Raw genomic sequence first — 6224 nt, 5'->3', positions numbered from 1 at the left:
ATCGGACCCGCTTTCGCTACCATCATCATCGTCGTCGTCGTCGTCACTATCAGAAGCCAAGGCTTTAGCATCAGCTTCGAGTTCTTTGGCCCTTTTTATCTCTTCAGCAAGATTGAAACCTCGAGCGTGTATCTCCTCGAGGGTCTCCCTCCGAGATCGACACTTAGCAAGTTCGAAAACCCAATGTGCTCGAGTGTCGGCAGTATCCGCTACCTCTCTTGCCTCCATTTGAGTAGCCTCGGCATCGGCTCGATACACAGCAATAGACTTGTCCGCCATGACTTTCGATGACTCAATCTCCACCTTGGCCTCATCAAGCCTTGTTTCAAGTTCCTCGATCCTCTTGGCCTGAGCCAAACCTTGTTTCTTGACGCTTCGAAGCAGAACATCAGCTGATGATAATTTGGCCAAGATTGTTTCTTTTTCTGCAGCCAGGCCATTGATAGTCTCCTTCCACCGATCACATTCAGCCTTGATTTGATCGACTTCTTCCTGAAGCAACCCGATCTATTCAACCTTTTGCTGCAGCTGAGATAACGAAGGGTTAGCTTCCACAATTGGGTCAAACCCATACTCTAACAGAACGAGGCTCACCTTCTTATCTAGTCCGGCCTCTTCTTCACGAGCCTTAGCCAAATTTGCTTGGAGGTCCCTTATAACCTCGTCCTTTTGGCCGCAAAGAAGCCGCAGAGAATCTCTCTCCCCCGAGACCTTCTGAAGCTCGACCTCACACTGGCTGAGGTCGGCTAGAAACTTGCTAATGGCCTACAGAGAAGGGAAATAACACAAGTCAGGTTTAGAAAAGAATGAAGAAACCAAGCGTAGTAAAATCATTACCCGAGAAATGCAACGTTGGGCCTCTTCTAGGAGAAGAGAAGCGTCACTAATATCGGAGGCATCACCGACTCCAGTAAAGCAATCCCGTAAAGGATCCCCTACACTAGAGCCTCCGCCCATATCGGGGGTTTTCAATTCTCGAGCTTCCTTTAACGCCTCCTCAGAAAAGGTTAGAAGAGAAGGCGAATGACCCATTATCATGGTCCCAAGCGAATCGCTCGGGACGCTCTGATTGAGACTCGGAGTATCGGAACCGGTCCCGACCAGTGTAGCCGTCATCGACTTAGAAGGTTTGGCGACCTCGATAGCTTTTGCGGATCGGACCACCAAAGCCAAAGCATCTTCTTCTTCTTCTTCTCTCAGTCGTTGGACCGAGTCCATCGGAAGAGCGATTGCCTTCCTCCTCACCCTTCGATTTTTGGGCTTGAGGTCCTTTGACTGAGAGACATCATTTCGCTTTTTATCTTTCCCCAGTTTTGGGACCGGGGACTTGGTTCCTTTCTCACCACTCGAAGGCCTCAAAACCGCATCCTTGGTTACGCCTGCATAAAAGGAAGTCAGTAACGAATGGAGCATAAACAACGTTTCAAAAAAACATGAGAAGTGACCCTTAACGTGATTCTTGGCCTCCTACCTACCTTTCGCCAAATCACGCCAAGCGCGTTCGACATAAGAGAAAGTCGAGGCTAACTTCTGAACCCAATCCTCGAGGTCGGATACCGCTTGTGGCATCCAAGGGGCAGCTGTATATCGGAGGTAGATATCATATAGAATCAGAGAAAGATACTAAAAGCAACGCATTATGAAAATCACTTATGATCGAAATTCCTTTCCTCGGGGAACGACATCTTCTCTTCCGGGATAAGGTCACGGGTCCTCACCTTAATATAACGGCCCATCCAACCCCGGTCCTTGTCTTCGTCGATGATCGAAATTAAAGCTTTCGTTGCCCGGCGATGGAGCCTGATTAGTCCTCAAAAGATTTGAGGCCGATACAATCGTATGAGGTGATTTAGGGTAAAATCCAGCCCCCCGGCCTTGTTGGAGAAGAAGCGAAGTAAGGTTACTATGCGCCATAGATAAGGATGAATTTGACCGAGGGTGACCTAATATATTTTGTAAAAATCAATGATCACTGGGTCGACGGGACCCAATATGAAGGGGTAAGTATAAACACTTAAAAACCCCTCCACATGAGTGATGACGCTCTCTTCAGGAGAGGGAATTTGCAACACAACCTTGGGACCCCAGTTGCAGTCTTTCCTCACAGCCTCGAGATGGCCCTATGTTATCGAGCACATGTACATCGACACATGCTCACATCGACCCGGAACCGACGAAGGATTTTCAACCTTAAAATCGATCTTTAGAGTAAACAGGGCCAGGAACATACTCGTGGTGAGGCGGCTCTACCGGCGCCTTGTCGCCGGACGGCCGTGAAGAGGAAGCTTTCTCCTTCTGAGGTACAGTTTTTGAAGTTTTGCCCATTGATATAAGAGAAAACAAAGCAAAGGAAGATGAAAGGTTGATGGTGCCAAATGCTGATGAAGGTGGCTCTACAAGCGGCGAAATAGAGGCAGAAAGAGTAAGAAAATTTAGGAGATTGAAGATGTAAAAGTGGTAAATGGAAGGGTTATTTATAGGTTTATACCGTGGTGGTTCAGTATCAGCGGTGGCCGGCCACCGTCTGACGTGCATTAAATACCTTGAAATACTAAATCGACGGGACAGCTATCACATACGTCATGATCGAGCCCAGTGAAAACGTTAGCTTATAATCCGATCGAGCCGTTGAAAATCATATCGCTTCTCACCACATTCTTCCTGAGAAACGAGGGGACTATCTGTATACGGTCGAAATAGATTTCGGCTTTCGTACGTTTGATCAAGTTTGAATGGTAAGCGACCGAAGTGAGACTTCGAGACGAGTTTCGAAAATAGTACAAACAAGCTTCGAGCTCCAAGATTGATCAAGGAATCGGCTCGGTATCATTATCGAGCCCATTACCAAATCGAACCGCAAAGCAACGTGAAGGTTGTCGGAGACGCACAGACTGATTGACACTCACCCCGAATGTCGAACTCGAACCAAGGCCGAGGGCTCGACCCAATACCGAGCTCGAGCCAATATCGAGCTCGCAGACAATAGCTGTTACAACCGCACTAGGGGAGAGAATCTTGGCGGGAATCGAGGAAGAGACAATTCATCATGGGTTCTCCACTATATATTTTTTATTATAAATAAAGTAAGATCCCTCTACTATAAATGGGAGAATCCTTGTAAGCACAGGGCAGATTCACACATTGTAAGAAAAGACTACTTCTCTTATTGAGGGATAAATCTCTTGAGCTTATTTTACTCAGCATACTCACTCTTCTTGTTCAATAATTTATATCCTGTTTTTATAGCCAAGAATCTAAACATTTTCACTTCTGCGTACAATTTATGTCAAGCTATATCACATATCCTTAGAATTACTTATAAATTTAACTATATCCGACTTTTTAGGATGCTTGTCTGTCTTAATTGTTAGGAGTGAATTTCTCATTTTCTTTCATTAAAAGAGAACGGCTTAGTTTGCAAGTTGCAGTATATGTGTAAAGTAATATAATACTTTGTGGGTGACTATGTCATTGATTATTTTTATGAAAAATCATTGGAATTATCGGTGTAGAATCCATCTATTATGGCTCTATTATTTGAGTACCTCAATCTAATATGACACTGTTTCTTTACCTTCCTGTAGGCATCTGATCTAATTGTGGGACGAAAATTTTAATATGTATGGATTCTTATATGTGCAAGCATTTACAGTTTTGATAGTGATTTTAATTATTTTTAAGATTTCTTTGTAATTGTAGGTAACTTGCAGATGAGTTGCAGATGGCCGTGACTTGGAACCACTGAGACCAATGAGGTGCATGATTGAATCCAAATGAAACGTCTCAAGGTGTCTTTTAGTACTTAAACCACTGTTCATCTCTTAAGTTTTCATCTATTATGTAAAGTTATTGTATTGTATCAACAGTTTTTGGTACTTCTCTGACTCTTTCATATTGCATTCCTGAACTCGGAGATATATATATTTGAGCAATTTTTGGATAAAGCAGCAGTTGCTGAAAACTATTATCCTCAAACCTTTTCAAGTACTCAGTCTCCCTTTAATATATCACGTTGGTATCAGTCATGGCCAGGTTGCGCACCAAAGAGCTGTTGGGATGGAGCATGAATTGTTCACATCATATAACGAAGTTTACAACAGTTTTGATGCATGTGTTTGCAAGAAAATCTTGTGAGGGAAATTTATGCCCTTGGATTTGAGAATTCATTTGCTATTCAATATATGGTTATTCTTCTAAAGTCTTGATGTTAACCAATATGCACAATTTGGAACTAAAAAGACAATTTTATGCTGACTTTATACTATATATGCACATTAACTCCGAGCCTTATACCGCTGCATGCGCGCCAATATCATATCACAATAACAACTCATACCACAAGAGCTCATATATCACAATTTGCCAACATTCAACAATATCAATGCTGCCACAACAATAGCCCACGGCTCCACCACATCGTGTACAAGAATATCAACAACAACAATGAATGTAAAATGCTCAACAAGAAAGATGTCTCAACAATAAACAATTTTGCCTCAACGTGATAACGGCTTTCACAACTTCAACATCAATAACGAAACAATGAGAGAGATAATGTATAACCACGATATTAGTTAAGAATAACTCACAATGGAAGAGATAACGTGTAATATTGACTTCAAATAATGAAAATCAACAATGAAAGAGAAAACACAAACAATAACTTCAAATAGTGATAATCAACAATGAAAGAAATAACATGAATAATAACTTCCAAATAATAATAATCAACAATGAAGAGATAGCATGTAACAATAAAAGAGGCAACAAGTTCAACTAAAGCATGAGAGCAATTTATCAACTAGAATGTAGAACAAGTGTTAACGAAATCATTTAAGGTATGTAAGGATAGACTAACACAAGTAAGAATAGATTGACTATGAGAATTTAGAACATGATATGATAATTCAATTAAGGCATGGAAGGAGTCTAGGTAGCCTAGACCGGTCAAATACCTCGTACAACTCGTGTGCCTACTCGTCACCTTGCGTACACGGCTTTTACATAACACAAATGAACCAATCAATACCAATCCTAAGGGGTAGTTCTCCCACACAAAATTAAGCAAGATACTTACCTCAACTAGGCCAATTCAACTCTCGAAAATAGTTTTCCCTTAAAACTAGCCTCCACACGGCTCGACTCTAACCAAAATTAACTTAATTCCATCAATCAATGCAAGAAAAAATAATTACAATAAATAAAGATTTGATCTTTATACTTTTCTCGAAAAGTCAATAAAAATTAATCCGGGGCTCGCCCGGTCAAAACCTATATATTTATACTCTTTGTTGCCCACAAACAACTAAAATAATGACCTACTTAAAGAATCATAGAATCAATGAGAATAGTTAGCGGTAAACTGTCCAGAAACTGTTAGAATACTATGCTAGAAGAATTAGAGTATCAATGAGAATGATGTGGCGGTGATGAATTAAGTTTCAAACGAATTCTGTTCAATATTACAATTATATCCTATATTAAATTGATTGAGTAAAGACATATTCTAACTTCCGAAGGGCATAAAAGTTAGTTAAATTTTTGAGGATATTTTTGTCGTTCAATATTTAGCCTAGAACATTCGTCCTTTTATAATAAACTAGTCTTACGGTACGTTCTTTGCGTATGTACCTATATTAATAAATACACAAATTATTAGATAATTTTTTTGAGTTATAAAATATAATTTAAGATTTTTTTTTAAAATAATAAATATTATTCTCATTTAATTAGCTTAACAAATGAAGGAATTTTATTTAGATGTCTTATCGTTATTTTTTCCGGGCATATATCGAAACTTATGAAAACTGTTAATATTTACAATTCTTTAAAGATTTATCAAATAACACAAATTAAAAGGGCTCCAAAAGCGGATGCGATCGGCCTCAGAGGAGAGGGGCTCCAAAAGTGGATGCGATCAGGCAATGGTAGATTTGAAGGGAGAGTTGAGCGGAACCAGGCATAAGGAGCAACAATCGCTATTGATAGTTCCCGAACAAAAATTGGGGGGAAGGGCAAAGGAAAGAGCGATGGAAAACCTGTCTTTCTACTCTTTCTTTCTCGTCTGAAGGCCTCTTTTTTGCTTCGGCCAAACACTTGTTCTCTTACCCAAATTTTACATTTTGGTACACGCCAAAGCGTTCCATTTCGGCGGATTGAAAGAGCCATCAATCACTATGATCGATCTCTTGGTCTTTTAAAAATTTGCGAATGAAAAATAATTG

The sequence above is a fragment of the Nicotiana tabacum genome, chromosome 13 (assembly GCF_000715075.1).
Source record: "Nicotiana tabacum cultivar K326 chromosome 13, ASM71507v2, whole genome shotgun sequence".
Lineage (NCBI taxonomy): Eukaryota > Viridiplantae > Streptophyta > Magnoliopsida > Solanales > Solanaceae > Nicotiana > Nicotiana tabacum.
Note: the sequence above shows the minus strand (reverse complement) of the source record.